The sequence below is a fragment of the Dipodomys merriami genome, unplaced genomic scaffold (genome assembly GCF_024711535.1).
Source record: "Dipodomys merriami isolate MVZ:Mamm:240054 unplaced genomic scaffold, mDipMer1.0.p SCAF_27, whole genome shotgun sequence".
NCBI lineage: Eukaryota > Metazoa > Chordata > Mammalia > Rodentia > Heteromyidae > Dipodomys > Dipodomys merriami.
This window is the reverse complement of record NW_027204159.1, coordinates 17,463,936-17,487,034: the sequence shown is the minus strand read 5'-3', so window position 1 is coordinate 17,487,034 and position 23,099 is coordinate 17,463,936. Positions and strand designations below refer to the sequence as shown.

Genomic DNA, 23,099 nt, shown 5'->3' with positions numbered 1-23,099 from the left:
ACAGCAAGACCCTGACTCAAAAAGAACAAAAGGAAGTTATCTAGTGCCAGCAAGAGGCTTAGCTTTAGTGATGGGGAGATTGCCCAAAGGATACCCCCAAACCAGCCAGCTATAGATGACTTGGGAACATTGAAAAGCCTCAGATCCTATGGCCAGAAGCAAGGGGAAGGCAAGCAGCTGGGATGACTCAGAGCCAGGGAAAAGCCTGGAGGCATGTGGAGTCACAGAAGCCCCCTAATCTCCTGGAGGCCTGGTGGGCAAACATGAGACCTGCTGAGACCAAGGAGGCCCACATGAAAGCAGCTTGTCCCTCCAGACTTGCTGAGGCTCAGTACCACAAGAGCCTGCAGCCAGCACAGAGGCCTGGGGGCTTAGCACACACCTCGGAGCCCAACCATAAGGGAGGACAGGGACAGGAACCAGCTCCTCTGAAAATCAGGCAGCTGAGGATAGAAAGAGCAAAAAGTATCAGATGAGCCAGGCACCAGTGTCTCATGCCTGTAATCCTAGCTATTCAGGAGGATGAGATCTGAAGATCAACAGTTGGAAGCCAGCCTGGGCAGGAAAGTCTCTGTGAGACTCTTAACTCCAATTAACTACCAAAAAAGCAGAAGTGGAGCTGTGGCTCAAAGTGGTAGAGTGCTAGCCTTGACCGAAAAAAGCAAAGGGACAGAGCCCAGGACCTGAGTCCAAACCCCAGGGACGGACGGACGGACACACACAGACACACACACACACAGTACCTGCTGACCTACTCTAGACAAACTCCTTTTAAAGGGACCAAGGCAAGGACTCTGGAAGGTGCCTCTAGGTGTTCTGAACAGCACAGAGTCAGGAGACTCAAGTTTACATCCTAAATTAGGCACTGCCCAGGACCCTGACCAGGTTAGAAGAGCAAGGTACCAGTAACAACCTTAATAAAATCCCTCCTTCTCTGCTTCCTCCTCTTCCTCCCCTTCTTCCTCCTCACCTGCAGCAAGTGCCCTGGAGGTATCAGGATCTTACTCCACTCACAGCTTTGAACTAACCTGTCAGCACCTAAGGCAAGCATCAGCTGCAGGGCCTTACTTTGTTCACCTGTAAAATGGAACTGGGCCAAATGATACCATGGCCCCTCAAGAGCCTCAGCAGGATGCTGGTACAGGAAGCAAATCTGATCTCCAGTACATCCCCACAAACCAGTGCAAAGCGCATTTGCTCACCCTGCAATGCTTTACTAACTGCTTGGCCTCCACATCCTCAGGGCCTCATAGAAACTTGCTCAAGCTCCCCGTTGGGAAACACTTCACTGAGCTCTGAATCAGCACCTCTCTTGCTCTTAATCCCCACATTCCATGACATCAGCCACTGGCACCCCAAACCCACCAGGGCCTGGAAAATGCCATCAGGACTTTGCACCTCCCACGTGTTCTAGTATATAATGCTGGGACTAAGGTGCGAGGTGGCCGGGTACAGGCAAGAAGGGAGAGCTGTGTGGGCACAGGCAATTCCTCAGACTGGCCAGCCTACAGCCATACCAGCTGTCCACCACCATGGTCACAATGTCCTCACTGCCATCAGCACAGCACAGCACAGCTACCACTTGCCACTGTGAAGTGTTAGAATGGTACAAATCTGTTTCCCATTTCATAAAAGCTCAATAGGGATTTCTCCCTCCTTTCTTGGAAGAGGGAAATAGAACTACTGACTTCCCAGAAGGCACACCGAGACAACATGTTTGAGAAATTGCCTATGCCTCCCTGTGAAGGATTGGGTCTGCCCAATGATGCCAGGCCAGCCAGTCCTGGTATACCAAATCACCACAGCAGCACCAGCACTCGGTTAAGTATCATACTTGGTTAAGCCCCCCACCCCAGCCTAAGTAAGCACTGCTTTCAGGAAGGTGGACCATCATACCCAGGTTTAGAAGGGTCAGGGTTGGCATTCAAACCCAGGCAAAATGGCTCCTAAGCCTAAGATCTACACCTCTGTGCTGATGGCTGTCTGGGAGGCTCCACCACAAGCAATGGCTGGAGAAGACAGGAGGCCAGACACATCATGTAGTATGTGTGCCTGGTAGGGCACGGCAAGATTACAATAATAGAAGGATAAACAAGCTCATGAGGAGCCTACAAGAGGGAGGCTGTATAAACGTCGTCTGGGAAGGAGGCCAGGCGTCCAGGCAAGGGACACAAGAACAGAAGGAGGTGACATATATAAGGAGGATGCCATGAGACCTTAGTCAAGTGCATTGCTCTCTCTAGACCAGCTATTGGGGAAAGTCCCTGGAATATTTCCAGAGCCCCCCACTATCTCTAAAGGCACTTAGATCCTAGGTGAACAATACCTAGTAATGCCCTGCCCAAAGCCCCAGAGACCTAAAATGTCCTTGGCTGCCCTGGCATAACTCAACTGCTATAGAAAGACTTACAGAAGCAAAGGGCTTGGCTGGGCCAGGCACCAGTGAAGTATGAGTCCTGAGAGGGCCACATTCCATTCATTCAGATGTGGCCCTCCCCAAGGCTCCACTGGAGACAGCATCACCCAGTCTGGGCCCAGACCACAGCTAAGTCGCGTCCAAGTGCCCAGTGGAATGACATGCCACACTAGTCCTGCCCAGAATGCTATGTGTTTTTTTGTTATTTTTGTTTTGTTTTTTGGGGGGAGGGTTTTCTTTGTTTGGCTGGGGATCTTTTTTGTTTTGTTTTTTGTTTGGGGGCAGGTCCTAGAGCTTGAACTCTGGGCCTAGGTTCTGTCCCTGAGTTCCTTTTGCTCAAGACAAGACTACCAATTGAGCCACAGCTCCACTTCTGGCTTTTTCTGTAATTGGAGATAAGAGTCTCACAGACTTTCCTGCTTGGGCTGGCTTCGAACTATGATCCTCAGATCTCAGTATGTTGAATAACTAGGATTACAGGGGTGAGCCACCAGTGCCTAACACTTTTTTTTAAATATATCTATTTATTTATTTTTAATTTTGTGTGTGTGTGTGCTGGTCCTGGGGCTTGAAGTCATGGCCTTGGTGCTGTACCTGGGCTTTTTTGCTTAAGGCTAGCATGCTACCATCTGAGCCACAACTCCATTCTCAATTTTTTTTTTAAGAGATAACAATGGAAGGGTGACATTGATCAAGATGCATTATACCCATAACCTGATTTAGGGGAATTGTATCCTCTTTTGTACAACTACTTAATAAAAAAAAATTTTTAAGTGAGAATTTTGTTCAGACTGGCCTCAAAATTCTGAGCTCAAGCAATCCTCCTCCTCCGTCTCTTATCTTCCTCCTCAGCCTCCTAAGTGCTGGGACTAAAGGCACGCATCACCATGAACCCTATATGCTGCATAAGTCTCCTCAATGTGTCTCACTCCTACTTCCATAAAGCTAAACACCGGGATGGAGAGACAAGGGTTTCTAGAGGCTGCCATGCCAAGTCACCGAGGACCCTTGGGGACGGAAGCTGGAAGGATAGGATAGGAAGGTGGATAGGATAAGAAGGTGGATAGGAACAGAGACTTGAGAAGATGACCAGCCCTAAGTTCCGTCCTCATAGCTTTCCATTAAACCACTTACAACCATGCTCATGCGCAAAAACTTCCCATGGTTCCCACCACCCACTAAGCAAAGCTCCCTAACCTAATGGGCCACAAAAGCCATTGTTACTAACTAATGCTCTCCGTTAACTGGATGTCATGTGCCAGGGGCTTTTTTTTTGTTATTGTTGTTGGTTGTGGGGCTTGAACTCAGGCTGGATCCTGAGCTCTTTTGCTCAAGGCTAGCACTCTACCACTTGAGCCACAGTTCCACTTCCACTTTTCTGGTGGTTTAACTGGAGATAAGAATCTCCTGGACTTTCCTGACTGGGCTAGCTTTGAACTGCAATCCCCAGATCCTAGCCCCCTTAATGGCTAGGATTAGAGGTGTGAGCAGTGCCCAGCTCTGCAGGGACCTGTGATACATGGTTTCTTACATTTCTCATTTAACTCTCAAAGTAACCTGTGAAACAGGCATTGTGAATGGCCCATTTTCACAGATGAGAATGTTGAGGCTCAGTGAGATTTTGTCACTAGCCTAATGGAGCAGACATTTATACCTGCCTGACTCCAGATTTATTTTTCGTTTTTTTCTTGGAGTACTGGGGTTTGAAGTGAGGGCCTTATGCTTGTCAGGCAGATGGTCTATCACTTGAATCACATCTCTAGCCGATTATTTTTTGAATAGGGTCTCTGGATTTATGGGCAGGCCAACCTGGACTTCAATCCTCCTATCAATGCTTCTGGCATAACTGGGCTGGCAGGTGCATGCCACTGTCCTCAGCTTTCAACTAGTTGAGATGAGATCTTACTTTTTGTGCAAGCTGGTTCTCAAACTTCAATCTTCCTGATCACCTAAATAGCTGGGATTATAGAGTAAGCCACCATGCCTAACCAAGCCTAGATTCAAAACACTATATTCTTCTACCTCCTCAGAACTCTGGGGCCAGCTCTGCTATGCAAAGGAGAGTAAATTAAGATGGAGAGCTCTGTTGGTAGTAGAACCAGGAGAAAGCCTGAGGCTTCCAGCCTCCCCTTCCCACAGGAGCAACTACACCAGGCGGCATATAAGACAGAAAGGCTTGGATCTCCACCATACCAATGAGCCCCCTCTGCCCAGGAGGAAGGAAATGCAGGAAGAGGTTTGCAGAGAGGAAAGATCATGGAGTTCTCCCATAGCAGACGCTTAGAGCTAGGGGTCCCACAGAGCACCCCTCACACCCCAATAGCCACAGAGGCACACAGGGTCCAGGATCTATCTCCACCAGACTGTGCTCCTCCCTAACACAGCTGACTCCAAAGCTCTATTTCTCTCTCTCTCCAAACCAGCTTGTCAATAGCCTTCCCTGTCTTTAAGTGACAAGGCTGTCCTTCCAGTTCCTCCAGATACCTGGCAGCCAACACTCACTTCTTCTCACTCCTTGCATCTAATCCCATCAGCTCAACCTGCCTCTGGTGCTCCTTTCACCACTGGGTCCTCACTACTCTAGTAATGGCAGCCACCTCCCAGCAGGTCATCCTGCATTCCTCTTTTTCCAGTCTCTTCTCCCTGTGGAGGAAAAGGCAGGCCAGTCCTCAGCCGCAGGCTAAGCAGCTTCCCCTTCACCCAGGCTCAAAAAAGTCTTTCTAATGGGCAAGGAGCCCTAGAGCATGGGCTCCATCCCACAGCCACTTTGCTGCTCCCTGCATGCCTGAGCCTCCCTGCTTCACAGCCCTGGCATGGCTGTTCCATCCTGCAGCCAAGACCTGCAGCTTTTCCCTGCCTCCCTTCCATAGTCTGCAATCCCCTTCCCAGAGATACCCACCTGACAGGGCAGAGCCAGGCTCTCAAATCACACTAGCTATCCCCCACCCAAATATTTGTTCGCTGGCTTACTGATTCCATCCCACATCTAGCAGTTAAGCCCTTAGTCCAACACAGGGACTTGGTCTACTCTGTTCACCACTATGTCATGGATCCTAGGAAAAAATGGTCTGGGACAAAGTAAATGTTTAATTTTTTTTTAATGTGTTGATGAGGAATGAGGCACTCTTATTTCCCTCTTTCAAACCTACCTTTGGTCTCCATGACCTCCTGGGAGTCAGGCCCCTGGGGACTGATATTATTCCCATGCCAACTATAATTCCAAGGTTTCACATGACCAAGTCCAGACCAATCAGTACTGTCCCAGGACAATTGCTGAGCTCATGGCTTAAGTTAATGGACAGGAATGGAGCTGACTACACATCTGCCCCTGTCTAATGTCTACATCTGTCTGGTTCCTGACACTCAGGTCCCCAGAAGGAGCATGGAGGGGGCCGTTGCTCCTCTTCGTGGTCCTCCAGTGCTGCCCCAGGCCTCCAGCAAGAGGAAGCAAAGGAAGGAAGCCAGGGCCACGCCTGCCCTCTTCCTGTTGTCAGCAGGAGGATGGTCAGAAGAAAGCTTTGTGCTCAGAAGAAACAGCATGAAGCCAGTGCCAGGCGGAAGTGGGCACAGGGACTGCTGGCCTCTAGGATAAAGTTCAGGGAAAAACAAAGAAGGGGGAGAGAGGGTGCTTGAGAGGTCACACACCCAACTAGTTCCATGCCTCCAGGGTGGCTTGGCCCTGGCAGGTTCCGCTTCCATGTCCTCCCACACTACCAGACGATTGCCCCTTGGGTGATCTGCCAGTAACCCTGTACAGGAACTGGACTTGGGTTCTGGTCCAGTTTTCCACATACTCGTGCATAACATTGGTGAGTATCTCAGTTTACCCAATATAAATGGCTTGTTCAGGCTTGCACTTGGCAGGCTTACATTTGAAATGTCGGCCTGTATGCTACAGAACCATACAGTGGAAGACCACAGCAGAGGACAAGGTCACTACCCCCCACCCCCACCCAGGCCAGGTCCTCCTGTGGAAGGCTGACTCCACAGATACAGCACTTGCTTTCTATAGCCCAGGCTTCCAGCCAGCCTCCTCTGGGCCCAGGTACTCCTCTCCTGGGCTGGTACCTACGGTAATGGGCAAGTCTTCTGGGCCTAGCTGAGTTGGACCAGGACTCCTCACCCACCCTGAAATGAGATGCCTGATGTGATATGCTTGATGTCCTGTGTTAGCCGAAGGGTGAGTCATGAGCCATGCTTGGCCACAGCTATAAGAACTCAGCAAGCTGATGCAGAGAGCAAATGTGACTCCCAGAGAGAGAAAGATCCCCGAAGTCAACCAGGAGTTCACCCTACCATCCCAGGGCTCCATGAACTAAGATATGGTCCTAAACCTCTGGAGTCTGGCTTTAGTATGAACAAAAGAAACCAGGGGAGCAGGGTAAAAACTACAAAGTTGTCCCTCACTAGATTGTGGTTCACTTACTGCGGCTTTACTTTATTGTGGGTTTAAAAAAAAAATTAATGTAGCCGGGCGCTGGTGGCTCACGCCTGTAATCCTAGCTACTCAGGAGGCTGAGATCTGAGGATCGCGGTTCAAAGCCAGCCCGGGCAGGAGAGACCGTGAGACTCCTATCTCAAATAAACCACCAGAAAACCGGAAGTGGTGCTATAGCTCAAGTGGTAGAGCACTAGCCTTGAGCTGAAGAGCTGAGGGACAGCGCCCAGGCCCAGAGTTCAAGCCCCATGACTGACAAAAAAAAAAAAAAAATTAATGTAAAGCTGGGCGCTCACGCCTGTAATCCTAGCTACTCAGAAGGCTGAGATCTGAGGATCACAGTTCAAAGCCAGCCTGGGTTGAAAAGTCCCTGAGACACTTATCTCTAATTAACCACCATTAACTGGAAGTGGTGCTGTGTCTTAAGTGGTAGAATGCTACCTTAAGCTGAAGAGCTAAGGGACAGCGCCTAAGCCCTAGTACAAGCCCCATGACAGACAAAAAACAAAACAAAAACAAAAAACATAGTGATCCCTCACCTATCATGGGTGAAAATCCACAAAGCAACAATAAGTAAACCGTGATACAGTGAGGGACATAACGCTGCTATTTGGTGGGTTTTCACCTATCACAGGGGCTCTGGAATGTGCGATAGGTGAAAAGATGGATCACTGTATGCAGTTTTTGCAAACTTCCTAGATTTTTCATCTCGCACCTAGATCCTTCCCAGGAGGAAACATTTGAACTCATCTGGAGACACAGTTAAGATTTCAACTGAGTCCAACAGATTGGAGGGGCCGGGAGGAAAGTGGGGAGATCATACAATGTTGGTGGAAAAGCAAATGAGTGCAACTACTATGACAATCAGTATGGAGGTTCCTCAGAAAACTAAAAATAACCACTACTGGGCCTATTTCCAAAGGAGAGTAAATCAATCTCCAAGAAAGATACCTGAGTATTTGTTATTGTAGCTCTGTTCAGAATATTTAAATGGTTGGAATCAGCCAAGGTGCCCAACAACAGATAAAGAAGACACCATGCATGTGTACACATTCATGTGTACATGTGCATTCATACACATGCAATAGAATATTACACTGTTATAAAGAAAAATGAAATCATGTCATTTTCAGGAAAATGGGTGAAATTAGAAGATATCAAATAATTAAGTAAAACAAGTCAAGCTCAAAAAAAAAAAAAAAAACACAACAAATCGCCAGGCACCTATGAGGCCCTCTGTGAGATTCTTGTATTCAAAAAAACACAAGTGTGGGCTGGGAAGGTGGCTCAGTGGTAGAGGGCTAGCCTCGCATGCATGAGGCCCTGGGTTCAATTCCTCAGCACCACAGAAGCAGAAAAAGCCAGAAGTGGTGCTGTGGCTCAAGTGGTAGAATACTAGCCTTGAGCTGAAGAGCTGAGGGACAGCGCCCAGGCCCAGAGTTTAAGCCACACCACACATACAATGAAAACTGTTCATTAATCAAGGGTTGAGGAAGGAAAAAGAAACAGATTCTGTTGGGAGGGATGTTAATGAGAGAGAATTGGGCTAATGAGGTGAAAGAGGAAGGATATAGTGGGAATTCATTGTGAGCAAGTATAAAAACAGAACAATGAAACTTCTTTAAATTGTATTAGGAAGCAGGGAGGGGATGGAGCTACTGATGGAAATACATTACCTACATGTGTGGAAATGTCACAATGAAAAACCCCCTTCTACAACGAATGTACGCTAGTTTTTAAAGAGTCCATAAACCTCAAGTGGACAGACAGCTGGACAAGAAGCTGGTGAGTAAAAGTAATTTACTAATGTCTGCTCATCTGCTCCCTGCTTCCCTGCCCCAGGATTCACAAGTAGCACAAGGTACCTCTGAGAACTGCTGAGCCCAGCTTGCTCCTTCCCAAGCTCTCCCAAGTCCCTGTGACCAGGCCAGCTATAGGCTTCAGGGGAAGGCTCCCCTGGGCTGGGGTACAGTGGGGTAGCTTAGGAAGAGCCTGGGTCTTTGGCTAGTCGGCAGGAGATTATATGGGAAGAGGACCACAAGCCACAGGGCAGGCTGATCCAGTGGCCTCTACCAAATGGAACCTTCACAGCTGGCAGGAACACACTGCCAATGCCTTCCTTCTACAAGAAGCATTTATTATGCTCCTGCTGCATACACAATCCTAAGCCTAACTAAACACAATGCTTCAAGAGACAGAACTAGTAACTCACGCCTATAATCCTATACTCAAGAGGCTGAGATCTGTGGATCACAGTCGAAGCCAGTTCAAGCAGAGAAGTAAAAGAGAGACTGTCTCCAATTAACCAGGAAAAAAGGGGGGGCGGGGAAGGGGAGCTTGCTGGTCTGGAGGAGTGGCACAAGTGGTAGAATGACAGGAGTAAAAAAAAAGCTGAAGCTTGGGCTGGGAAGGTGGCTCAGTGGTACAGCGCTTGCCTTGCATGCCTGAGGCCCTGGGTTCGATTCCTCAGCACCACATAAACAAAAAGAAAAAAGCCGGAAGTGGTGCTGTGGCTCAAGTGGTAGAGCGCTAGCCTTGAGCTGAAGAACTGAGGGACAGTGCCCAGACCCAGAGTTCAGGCCCCATGACCGGACCCCCCCCCAAAAAAAAAGCTGAAGCTGTCAAGCACTGGTAGTTTATACCTATAATCCTAGCTACTCAAGAGACGTGAGATCTGAGGATAGCAGTTCAAAGCCAGCCCAGGCAAGAAAGTCCATGAGACTCTAATCTCCAAAAAAACACCAGAAAAACTGGAAGTGGTGCTGTGGGCTCAAGTGGTAGAGCGCTAGCCTTGAGCTGCAGAACTGAGGGACAGCACCTAGGCCCAGGGTTCAAGCCCCATGATCAACCAAAAAAAACAAAAAAACAAAAAAAACAAGGAATAGGCAGTGATCTAAATGCACTATAGGTAGGAGAGAAAGTCTGTGCCTTAAGAACGAGATTGCAAACACATACCTCAGGGGACCAGAAAGGTATGTAAGTAAATCCAGTGGCTGGCTGGGGACTGGAAAAAGTGGAGTGCATGCCTCATCTCTAGCATTGGCCACTGGAGAATGTAGGCTCAAAGTTTTTCAATCTTCTGGCTTTGTAGTAAAGCCAGAAGTCTGGATTTTTATGCAAAATCTGTTGGCAACCAGTTCAATATTTGGCGTGGACCAAACAAAAGCTGCTCATGGGGGGGATATGACCTGCTAGTTTGTGACCTCTGTTTTCTTAAAAGGTACAGAGAACACAGAATGGCGTTCAGCAGAAGCCCATTTCCACCATGTGAAGTACCAGGAGAGGCTGCCAGAGGAAGGAGACACTGGTGCTAGACAGCACGACTGAAGAGGAGGGTGTGGGTGCCCTGGAAGCACCAGCAGTCCGCACCAGGGGCCCAAGCCACCTAGGCAGCCTGCCTTTCCTCTGCAAAGCAGGGTGCTTGTCACTACCTGAAAGCAAGCACCAAAGCTTCAGCTATCAGCTCAGTTCCCAGGTGATCGGAGGAGGGGCTGTGAGCCCAGCAAATCTCCAGACTAAATCAATAGGTGGCAGAATAGCAGGGGTCCGATTTCAGACCTGCAGCTTGAGGAAGCCAGCTAACAGCAGCTCTGTGGGGGAAGGGAGAGAAATAGACAATAGAGGGACAAAATGAGGTTGAAAATCTTGTCCTGTCTGGCCAGGGCTGGCTGTTATGTAACCCTGCCTCAGGACAAAGCCAGGGAGGGCCTGGGCAAGGAGTCCCAGAATGGAGAGAGGACTCCCCTTCCCTGTCTGCCCACTCTGCTCTCCAATTTTACCCTGCAGCTTGCTAAAAAACCAATATAAACTGAGAGAAGACCAAGACCCAAGGTAAGGCCCTTGAGGATCATCATAAATTAGCAGCAGGACAAAGTCCTACTGAGTGATGACTTTGTCCCAGGCACTAGGAGAAGCCCTTTACCTGCACTGTCTTACTTAAATATCCTTATTCTTGTTTTATACATAGGGAAACTGAAGCAAGAAGTAACCTGTGCTAGGTCACATAGCTCCTAAGTGGAGGGGCTGGTTTTAAAACCTGACAACAGCCCACACTCTGAACCACAGCACTACAGGGCCCTGGGATGCTTTCTCTCCTGCCCCACAAGGCCACACACGTTCTCCTAAGCCTGTGGTACATGTGGCCCTGCCTGCTTGCCCAATCTTTATGGTCCTAGCAAAACTGATAGGATTCCCTCTTCAGAAAAAGATTGTTCAAGCCAGGCACTAGTATAATGCTAGCTACTCAGGAGACTAGGAGACTAAGATCTGAGAATCATGGTTAAAAGCCAGCCCAGGCAGAAAAGTCCATGATAGGCTTATCTCAATTAAATACCAAAAAAGTTTCAAGTGGAGCTATGGTTCAAGTGGTAGAACACTAGCCTTGAACACAACATCTCAGGGATACACATACACACACACACACACACACAGCATTGAACACAACATCTCAGGGACACATACACACACACACACACACACACACACACACTGTTCAGAAATGCCTACAAAATACTGCACCTGATATCAGGAGCTAACACAACACCCCATTTGCACATTGGTAGCAGGGGGCAGGGATCCAATTACAGAGTACTCTATAGAGACAAAGCTCAGTGAGGGAGAAAGCATGCCCAGGCCCTCTGGACCCCCTCATATCTGCAGACAGGGAGCTCTCCATCCACAGATGTGGGCACAGTCAGGGTGCAGGGCCTAGTCATCCCTGCAGGACTGGGAGAGCAGAATGAATCACAACACATGGCCTGTGCCTTTGTACCCACTGGGTGTGACTCATAGCTCCCAGCTGCTGGGCAGACGGTGCACAGCTGGGTCTAGCATCTGGATGGGGGTGGCATTACCAGGCACTCCATCTACCCTTTTTTCCACCACTGGGCTGGATTAGGGAAAATGTGGCCCAGTGAAGGCAACTCAGAAACAAGGTATTCAGAAACACAGAAGCACTATCAGGCCCATCCTGGCTGCAGACCAGACCAGGCTTTTTATGCAATCTCTACAGCAACAAGTATTTCCAACAGGTCCTTCTACAATCCCTGCCCACTCTCCAGCAGTGGAGCCCTGTGAGTAAAAAGTCAGAAAACACCTTCCAAGGCCAAGAAAACCAGGGTTCTAGCCTCCAAGCCCTCACTATATGATATCATGCAGCCCACTTCCCAGCCTCCCTATCACCAACTGTAAGATGGGGACACTCTCAGATAAAGTCCTGTCCAAAGTGCTGAGTCCATAAACAACACAGCCTGACAACCCCCAGTGCCCTGGGATCCTGCTTTCAGGGAGTTACATAAACATCCTTGAGAGAAACAAAAGTCAAATCTGCAGACTTTACTTTTTTTTTAAGGATATCAAGAAGCCCTTTTTATAGTACAACTTCCCCCTTCCCACTTCCATTGTTCCAAATATCCTCTCAGGATCTAGAAAATACATTTGGTTTCCGTCTGGGGGTTGGCCTTCTTGATGTTCTACCCCGTGGAAGCTCCCACACCCCTTCTTGGCAACCTTCTCCCAGGGCACTCCCAATTTTGCTCCCAGTATCCTTCTATGCCACCGCGAGGGCTACAGGTACCCAGTGTGCCAAAGTGGAAAGGGAACAGTTGTTTGGTAACAAACCATTTCTTAGATGGCATAGAGACAATTCTGTGTTCTGTTCCCAACAGTAGTTAAGATACCCTGTGCAGCCAGGGTGAGTCCCTGCTCCTGTCTGGGCGTCAGTCCCCCAACTGTGAGAAGAAGAGCTCCTCCACTGTCAGGGAAGCCTGGAAGTACCTTAGGGACATGGATGTCCACTTGGTAGTTATCCACTGAATGGACTCCGGTCTTTCCGCTGCTCCTGCCAGAACCAAAGAACACCCACTCTATCTCCCTGGTAGTATATCTCATGCCAGCATGGAACTGAGCTCAACACTGAGCAATAAGCCTCTCTACAAAACAAAGAGTAAGAAGAATGCCTGTAAGGGGTTGGGAAGGTGGCTCAGTGGTAGAGTGCTTGCCTTGCATGCATGAGGCCCTGGGTTCGATTCCTCAGCACCACATAAGCAGAAAAAGCCGAAGTGGCACTGTGGCTCACGTGATAGAGCACTAGCCTTGAGCTGAAGAGCTGAGGGACAGCATCTAGGCCCAAAGTTCAGGCCCCATGACCAACAACAACAACAAAAAAAGAATGCCTGTAATAGTTGGGCATCAGTGGCTCACACCTGTAATCCTAGCTACTCAGGAGGCTGAGATCTGAGGATGCAGGTTCAAAGCCAGCCAGGGCAAGAAAGACAGTGAGATTCCTATCTCCAATAAACCACCAGAAAACTGGAAGTGGTGCTGTGGCTCAAGTGGTAGAGTGCTAGCCTTGAGCTGAAGAGCTAAGGGACGATGCCCAGACCCGGAACTCAAGCACCACAACCGACATTAAAAAAAAAAAAATGCCTGTAACGGACGTCCCAGTGTGGGAGCTGGAGCCCTCATCACCCCAACACAATCCCATCAGCCCTTCCCCTAAGTCCAGTTGACCCATTTGATAGAAAATGTTTGTGGGGATATCTTCAACAAGTCATTCTCAGCTGTGGTACCCTGACCAGCCTTCTTCCAATGACATCATGCTTCCAAGCACCTCTACGGGATTTTATACAATCCCTATCTCTAGCCCCATGTGGTTTACAGAATTGTTACGGGATTCCTCGAGAAGAGGTGGTGTGAAAGTGCCTAACAAGTACTGATAAGCCGTCAATACATATGAGCAGCAATTACGATCACCATTAAAACTACTGAGATGCTTAAACCTACTGAACTGCTGACAACTAAGGCCCTTCAGCCCTCTTCGCCCATATCTGGCACTGCAATCACACAATCACACACACACACACACACACACACACACTGCACCAGTCTCTAAGGAGGACCCACACTCTGCCCAACCCCTGTCCTGACCCCAGTCCCAGAACATAGCTGGTTTATTCCTGGTGTCCAATATTATCACCCACAAGCACCCCCTAACTCTCCCAGCTCCCCATTCCTGTCTTCCTCTCACTGTCCCTATCATCATGGTATTTAGCTGTACACCACCACTGTGTTACAAGACTGTTTCCCAGGAGTAGGCAGTGATTCCAAGGTTATGGCTCCTTACAGATAGGACAGATAGAAACGAGGTTTCTCTGGGTCCCCCGCCCCAGTCACTGCGGGTCTGATAATGATAAAACAGGAGAGCCCATACAAAAGGCACAAATGTTTTTTATGACCTAATCCAGTAGATCTCATGCATTAGAATCACTTGGAGAGTGTCTTAAAACAGGCTACAGGACCCTCCCCCTGAGAGCATCTGGCTCAGTAGGTCAGGGGAAGGGCTATGATGACAAGTGTAAGCCACTGGTGCCTGGCTTAGTGATTTGCACTTTTAACAAGTTCCCAAGTGATGCTGATGCTGCTGATGTACAAGCTAACTTGGAGACCCACTGGCTTACCCTGTAAGTCAAGTATGAGGAGGGTTCCTGTGAGGAGACAATGCTTCTACTCCTACAAAGGCACAAGCAGGTGGGCCCGTGGCTCACATTTGTAATCCTAGCTACTCAGGAGGCTGAGATCTGAAGATCACAGTTCAAAGTCAGAAAAAAAATGGACATGGAGCTATGGCTCAATTGGTAGAGCTCTAGCTTTGAGTGAAAAAACTAAGGGACAGCACCCAGGCCCTGTGTTCAAGCCCCAGCACCAGCACAAAAATTAAAAAGCATGAGCAAGGAGCTGCGCAGGTGTGAGGAAGGAGAGCATGCAGGCAGAGAGAGCAGGATGAGTAAAAGGCCTGCTATGATAACATTCACGTCTCACCCAGCCTCTGCCTGGACAGGTAGCTAGCTATGTATAAGCAGAGCTGGTGGTGCAAACTGGAGATCTACTGCTAAGCAATGATGCTAACCAACCATCTACCGCCACCTGGGGACCTGTCCAGACAAGCCAACCCTTGCCAGCGTGGAAACACTGACAATCCAAGCCCTCCCTTGTGGAGCCTCAGGTCTGAACGAGACCAGAACCACATGCTAATCACATGAGCTCTAGGATTCTGTTCCCACTTCCAGGAAAATAGAGAGCTTGCTCACTCCAGACACATGTCCTGCCATCTCAGCCTGCTGTGATATTTTTGTTGTTATTCCTTCCTTATACTGATGAAGCCAGATTCTCCTGGAACATTCCCCACATTGAATCTACCTTCCTGTGTCTCTCAGGATAGGACAAGAGCTGGCCAGAGAAGCCCCGGAAATCAGTAAACCTAGCAGTAATCCCTGAATCCAAACTTCTGCAGGCTCAGCAGCCCCTCCCTCTAAGCCTTAGCTGCCCGATGGATGAAAGGGGAGGTGACAACCATCTTTCACTGCTATGGGATTAACTGAGCTTCTCAAGTCAAAATTAACAGTACCAACCACATTAACTAATACTGTTACAGGTAAGAATATTCCTTGTATTATCTTTCTAAAGGCTTGAGGACAATTATCCCTTTTGTACATATGAAGAGCTAAATCCTTGCCCAAAGTCCCATAAGCAAGAAGTGATCAGGAATCTGACCTCAGCCTGCAAGACTCTGAGCCTCACTTCCAATCCTGGCTCTGTTTGCATCTCCTAGTCACCATCTCAAGATCAAGCCCATGTAACATCCCCCTGCTACCACCTACTCTGCCTTCCTAGGGCAGAGGGAGGCTGGGCAGGGCCTCGACAAGCTCCAGTCCATAGCCCATGTGGGAAGAGGAGGGGTCACGGGGGACAGCCACAGTGCCACCATGCAACTCATGGTATAATTCTCAGAAATCACATGATGTGGCCAACAGGAAGATGGCGAAGCCTGGGGAACATGAGCATCCTTCATTTTAATTTTATGTTTGAATCCGTATACATTAATATTCAAGGGCGTTCATTGTGATAGCTTCATAGATGTGTACAATGTACTTGGAACAAGTTCACCTTTCAGTTTTTACTGAATTTCCTTATGCTATCTTATGTTTTATTTTGTGTCCGTACTTGAACTCAGGGCCTGGGTACTGCCCCTTAGCTTTTTCAATATTGGATGGCACTCTGTTCACTTGAACCACACCTTCATCTCTGGCTTTTTGGCGGTTAATTGAAGAGTCCCAGGGACTCTATCTAGCTCAGGCTGGCTTCAAACCACAATCCTCAGCCTCCTGAGTAGCTAGGACTATAGGTATGAGCCACTGATGTCCTAGCTTGTTCTGTTTTTTTTGACATAGGAACTCATCACCTAGCCCAGGCTAGGTGAGTGGCACTCCTGAGTGCCAGGATTACAGGCATGTATTTCCATATTCAGCTGGAATTTGAGCATTCTAACAAAGATGACAGGAGTGAAGGGAAAAGGAAAAGTCCCTCCAGGCTTCCTGGATGAAGCCATACAAACACCCTATCTATCCAAGCCTATTCATCTGTATGAGTCTCTACACACCACCAAGCATAAAGTGAAGAATCTGCCCTCTCCCCACAGGTCCTGAGGGTTTTCTGTATTGCTAAATAAACAGATGGCTTCCTATCTATAAACAATAAAAACTAGCTCCTTTCAACTGTTTCTACCTACTGAATTCTTAGTGTCAAGCACTGAGTTACTCAACCTCTCTTCCAAACAGGTCTGTTATTCCTGTTTTGCAGGCGAGGAAGCCAATAACCAGAGTTAGGTATTTTTCCCTTATACCATAGCTCATAGCTGGCACCAGTGGCTTATGCCTGTAATCCTACTCAAGGAGTCTGAGATCTGAGGATCAAGGTTCAAAGCCAGCCCAGCCAGGAAAGTACATGAGACTCCTCTTTTTTCCAATTTATTACCAAAAAGCTAGAAATGAATCTCAAGTGGTAGAGTACTATCTTTGAGCAAAAGAAGTTCAAGGTGCCAGGACTGGCACCAAAACAATAAAAATAAAAATAACCCACAGCTCATAGTTACAAGGTAGGATTTGAACTCAGGACACTAGACTCTACTGTGCAATGCTGCTCATCCTTCTAGTAATATGTTGCAGGCAGCACCTACCTCTGTCACACAGATCATAGAGATGAGATATTCCCTTTTAAAGCAGGAATGCAAGGGCCACAGGAGGAGCCAAGACAGCAAGTTTTACATATATAAGAAAGAAAGCAGCGGAGCCAGATCAGGAGAACTGAGAATGGAAGAGGAACACTAAAGCATTGACAAGAGAGCAGCCTCCTCACTATGAGCAGAAATGGAAAGGCCTGGGCATGGCTATGGAGGAGAAAGAGGCAGGCAGTACTTCAGTGGGCTGGGACAGGAGATGCTGCCTCCTCCCAAACCTTGCTCTCAAATAAGTAAGTGCTCCTTTACCATGCATTTTAAATTTTAGATTAACCCAACTTATATTGAACAGTGAAATGGCATATTAACACAAAGTCTCTTCTACTAGAAAAGAACATTGGTGGCAAACTGATTGTAGTCTGGAGGCCACATGATCCAAGACATGACCTTCCAAACTGAAGTCCAAACTCCAAGACCTACGATGGGCAGAGCTTTGCCACTGCCCCCCATGCAGGAGAAAACACTTGCTGAAGACCAAGACTCTCCTCCAACTTCTACAGAGACCACAAACAACCTTGCTATCCACTCTTATCCCATTTTTTCTCCTCCCTGCTAGGCACCTATAATCCTAGCTACTCAGGTGGATGACATTTGAGGACTGTGGTTCAAAACCAGCCTAGGCTGGAAAGTTTGTGAGGCTTTTTTTTGGGGGGGGGGGGGGGCAGGGGAGGCTAGTCCTGGGGCTAGAACTCAGGGCCTGGGTGCTGTCCCTGATAATCTTTTGCTCAAGGCAAGTACTTTACTACGTGAGCCACAGCACCATTTCCAGCTTTTTCTGAGTAGTTTATCAGAGATAAGAGTCTCACAGACTTTTCTGCCCAAGCTGGCTTTGAATGGTGATCCTCAGATTTCAGCCTCCTGAGCAGCTAGGATCATAGGCATGAACCACCAGCACCCGGCTTATGAAACTCTTTATCTCCAATTAACCTGCAAAAAGCTGGAAGTGGAGCTGTGTCTTAAGTTGGTAGAATGCCAGCTTTGAGTGAAAAAGCTAAGAGACAGTGTTCAGTTCAAACATCAGTAATGGCACAATAACAAAAACCTTCTCCCACCCCCCCTCAGTCCCCCACTGGGCTGTAGAGGGCTAAGTTTCACAGAACACTTGGACCTTCTGCTTGCTTTTCCCTGTGTGTCAGATAAAGCCAGTGGGGGCTGAGGGGAAGTGAGAGCAGTCACCCAGGCTTGACTTTGAGGGTCATCCCTCTCCTCCCTGGGCATACCACAGCGAGAGGGCCCTGGCCTACTCCTAGGCATCTCATTCCCAAGTTAGCTTTCCTGGAGCTGTCCCCTTGGATGCTATCTCTCTACCTTCCAAAACCCCACAGGGTGCCAGGCATTGGGGATTCACACCTGTCATTCTAGCTACTCAAGAGGCTACAATCTGTGGATCATGGTTTGAAGCCAGCCCAGGCAGAAAAATCCACGAGACGGTATCTCTAATAAATGAGAAAAATAAAAGGTGTAGCTGTGGTTCAAATGGTAGAGGGCCAACCTTGGGTGAACTCAGCACCCAGGCCCTGAGTTCAAACCCAAGTACATGTGTACCATATGTACACACACACACACACACACACACACACACACACACACACACACACACACACACACACACACACACACACACACACACACACACACACACACACACACCTTTAGTGAACCTTCCCAGAATTTGAAAGCAGTGATGCTGTGCCTTAAGTATCCTTCCAAACCTTAAGTCACCTATAAGGACCCCGATCCCACGGGCAGCTACAAAATCCTCATCCCTCCCATCAGTCCCTCTGTGTGAGCCAAACTGCAGGCAGCTCTGCGGGATCATAGTGAGCAGCTTCTCTGGACTGTCAGTTTTGCCACCATCTTTATCTAAAGGACTCTGTGGAAAGCAATATATGATGGGCACAAACAGATCCAGCTGTGGGTTCAAATTTCAGCTCTGCAAGTGATTGAACCCCTCTGAGCCTCCATTTCCCCATCTGAAAATAGGGCAGGGGTGGGGTTGCCAGCAGCAGCTACTTTGCAGGGTATTGTGAGATTTCAATAGGGTGTCTGTAAAGAGCCTGGCATAGTGCCTGACACAAGGCACAGGAACAGGCTTCGACTCAACTAGCTGCTTACAACCCTCTGTCCTCTCTGTAGGCTACAGAATAAAACCTAAACTCTGGAGCAGGATGCTGCAGGCTCCCCATGATACAATCTTGTACCTATTTGCCCTCTCCCACAGCCTGCATCCTCATAAACATCCCCCCCACTTCCAGGAAACCAAAGAGCAGAGCGCTTCCTTCCACACTGACCTGCCACGGCTATCACTGACCGCAGATCACACTTGGATTCTTGTTTCCCTCCCCTGCCAGACCAGGAGTCTCTTCAGCCAAAACCCAACAGTACCTCACCCCATTTTATGTCCTTTGTCACCCGAGGCACAGACATTTTCCATACTCATTTAACGAATAACCCAAACATTCCACTTTGAGTAAAGCATGTCCAAGTCCTCCAAACAGTCCAGATATTTCAAGCCATACTCAAACCTAAATTCCAATCCAGTAGACGTCTGCCCAGGCTCTAGAGACTTGCAGAACTGGCTCTGATCCCAAAGCATAAACACGTGGCCCAGAGCTCAACCAAGCAGGTCCAGAGCTCAGGATTGAGAGAGAGCTTTGGACTGCTGAGCCCATTTGTAAGTTTCTCAAATGCAGAGCAGCTCCATTAGTTCTTGGACCAACCCCAGTATATGATTTCACTTTTTTTTTGGTGGGTCCTGGGGCTTGAACTCTGAGCCTGGGCACTGTCCCTAGGCTTGTCTGTGCTCAAGGCTAGCAGTCTACCACTTGAGCCATAGTGCCACTTCCGGCTTTTTGTTTATGTGGTATTGAGGAATCGAACCCAACACTTCATGCAGGCTAGGCAAGCACTCTACCCCTAAGCCACATTCCCAATCCATGATTTCTCATTCTTGACCATATATCTTCAGTTGAAAATCACACACCCTATGTGAAAGGAGGTTCATTAGCCATCTTCTGCTTGCTGGCTCCTTTCCTTAACCTGTTCACTCTTCCACAGACCTCTCATCTTGCTCTGCTCACAAGGATAAAGTGAGTCTAGCCAGGGACAGACTAGCTGTCAGGACCTCTTTCAGCCATACAGCCCCTTTACTTAATCCCTGAGTCTCTCAATATCCATCTAAACAGTAGAATTTCTACTCTTGTTCCTACAAGCTGACAGTGATGTCAGGCCAGGAGGGCCCCTACTCCCCAAATTGAAGAAAAGTCTACAGACCATGCAAATATCACATTCTGCACTGGACGCGCCTTGGAACACTTCGGGCTGTGTGTCAGGCTTCCCACCCAAGAACGCCATCCACTATCTGCCCCACCCATCACATTCCCCTCAGCCCTAGGTTTGAAAATGCCATTCACTAAATAGCAATTTGGGAAGTAGCTCTGCAGCTCAAAGTGGTAGAGCGAGAGTTTGAACAGAAAAGCCCAGGGACAGCATCCCAGCCATAGTTCAAGCCCCAAGACCCACCAAAAAAAAAAAAAAAAAGCCCCTTGTTTTCCATTTCTAAAGTAATTATTCAAGACCTCCAATAAGAGCTTGATTAGTAGTCATGTGATGTCACCTCCCACCCAAAGATTGGGCCAGCCTAGGGTGTGAAAGCCATTAAGAGTCTGAACTACCCTACCAATTCCCTCCTTGGGATGCTTCCCAAGGGTAAACAAGGTGTCCAGTACTGGAGCAACGCTCCAGAGTCTGTAAACATACATATTTCCACCCGAATGTTGTGATTCCAATAATGACTCAAAGTCCAGCCCCAAAACTTTGGGGGAAGAACTTTGAAACCCAGCTTTTGCTTAGCAGTGAAGGCCCCAGAGCCAAGTCACACAAGAAAGAGCACTTGTGGGTTAGGTTTCTATCTACCTAAGGGCTCCACTTCTGGGCCCTACCTCAGCTCCCTGCTGATTAGAAAGTCACCTAGTCTAAATGTAGATGAGAGGCTCCGCTGTCCCTTGGGTGTTGGGGAGAGGCCTGTTGACAAGGCCACCAGCTGTCCCCAGTTGCAGAGACAAGCTCCTCCCTGCACCACCCACACTGGGAGAGCATTCCTGCTGGCGACTCGGCCAACACTACTTGGACCATCATGAAGCTCCAAGGCCAGGCTCCATCTGACCACCCCTCTTGCTCCAGCTGTCCGTACTAACAAGAGCCAGGGCACAAGACCTCACCCAGGCAAGTGCTAGGTAGAAGGGAGCCTCACGTGGGCGTAAGGGTGATGGGGAAGGGAAGCAGGCGTCCACAGAATTCAAATTAAACCATGGATCCTAACATGGGGAGACTTCATGGGAGACCTGTGGTTGAGACTTAGAGCTGGGAAGAGAAATCAGATCCCAGCTCCACCACTTCGTGCCTCAGTTTCCCTCTGTAAATGTGGCTTAAGAGTGATGTGGGGAATTAAACAACATAGGCAAAGCAATGAGTCAGCCCAGGGCCTGGCACACCGTAAACCTGAAATAAATACTTGTTGAATGTAAGCAATGCTAACATTTACGGAGGGCCCAAGGGCTCATTCCATCCTCTCTAACAGAGACTTTAGTTTTCCCACTTTACAGGTAAGGAAACAAAGGTTAGGGTAAGATAAGGAACCAGCTCAAGGTCACACTGCTGGGAAGTGACAAACACCCAGGTCTGACTGACCTTCTAACCAGAGGGCAGTAAATAGTGCCCCAGGACCTTCTCTCCAGGGGACCGTGGGAGGACAAACAAATGGGGGGGGGGGTCTGTAACCCTGACTTGGCTCGGCTCCTGGCTCTAAAGGGCCAGGTGGAGAGCCCCAGCGCCTAGCCGGCGCCCCCTCCCCTCGCCGGTCCGGGGCACTAAGAGCAGCACTGGGAGTCCTGGCCCGGGAGAACCGGAGGGAGGAGGGGAGCCCGAGACCAGGCCGCCGGGAGCCCGGAGAAAACCGGTCGGGCTGCCTCCCTCTTCCCGGAGCCGGGACCGGCCTCGCACCCCCTCCCTCGCTAGACAAAAGTTTCCCCTGTTCGGGCGCAGAGGGGGAAGGGGCATTCCTCGTGAGTGACATTATCCGTGACCCACAGCTGCCGCCCGCCCGGCCGCGCCCGGCCCGGCCGAGCCTCCACGCGGCCCCCACCCCATTGTCCTCCTACCCCGCGCGCCCGCGGGGGCCCGGGCCGACGCCACCCGCCCGCCCGGCGCCCGCCCGAACCAAACTTGCGCCGCCGGCCGCTCGGGCCCCGCGCGGCCTGCACGCGGGCTCGGGCTCCGCCGGCCGGGCGCCGGGAGACCAAGCCAGCCCCGGTCCTCTCGGCCTCTTACCTGCCACGGCCCAAGCGGCGCCGGGGAGAGGCTCCGGACGCCTGGGTCCTCCCCTCCCCTGGCAGGGTGGGGAGCCGCCGGCTCCGGCCCGGGCCGGGGTTAACCCCTCCGCGGCCGCCTCCCGCCGCTCCACCCCGGCTCCGCGCCGCCGCCGCCGCCGCCCCCCGCCGGAGCCCAGCCCCCGGCCCCGGCCCCGCCGCCGCCCCCCACGCCCCGCGGCGGGGAGGGGTCCCCGAGGCCGCTCGGGCTCGCGGAGCAGAGGGGCGGACCCGCCCGCCGGGGTCTCCCCACCCCCAGCCGTCTCCCTTCACCCCGCCGGCCCGCGTACCTCCCCGATCCGCGGCGGCGGCGGGCGCGTGCGACCCGGCGGTGGCGCGTGGTGCCGGCCCAGGACGCGCGCTGAGGCCGGCGGCCGGCGGGCGCGGGGCGAGCGCCCTGGGGCGGGGGCCGGGGCGGGACCCGGCGCTGCTCTCGGGGCTGGATTTCTCGGCTTCCACCCGGATTCTCCCTCGGCTCTCCCGGCCGATTCGGTGCTGCTCGGCGACCACGTGACGCGGCTGCCTTTGACCCCGGTCTCGGAGAGAGTCGGGGGCGGGGGCCGGCGGGGTGTCGGATGCGGGACCCGCCACGGCCGGGTGGCCGGGGTCTGGGAGGCGATGACACCCCTCCCCCCGGGAAACAGCCCAGGGGAAACCCACGAGCTGTTTGGGGTCAGAGGGGGAACAGTGTTGGGGGTCGAGGAGGCGGCGGGGGGAGGAGGGAGACAAAGACGCGCGCCCCCCGCGCGCCCCGGGCTGGAGGCGGCCCTCGGGGCCTGCTCCGCCTCCTCCCTACCACAGGTCCAG

General features: G+C 50.3%; 1 protein-coding gene across 1 annotated transcript in view; it reads right to left on the bottom strand.

Moving 5' to 3' along the window:
- The window catches only part of Ndst1 (N-deacetylase and N-sulfotransferase 1), a 71,036-nt gene extending 48,213 nt beyond the window's left edge, over positions 1-22,823 (bottom strand). The window contains exon 1 of the mRNA XM_070036405.1: positions 22,583-22,823. The gene's annotated coding sequence lies outside the window, so the exon portion shown is untranslated. The remainder of the gene's footprint in view (positions 1-22,582) is intronic.
- Between the last annotated feature and the right edge of the window lie 276 nt (positions 22,824-23,099).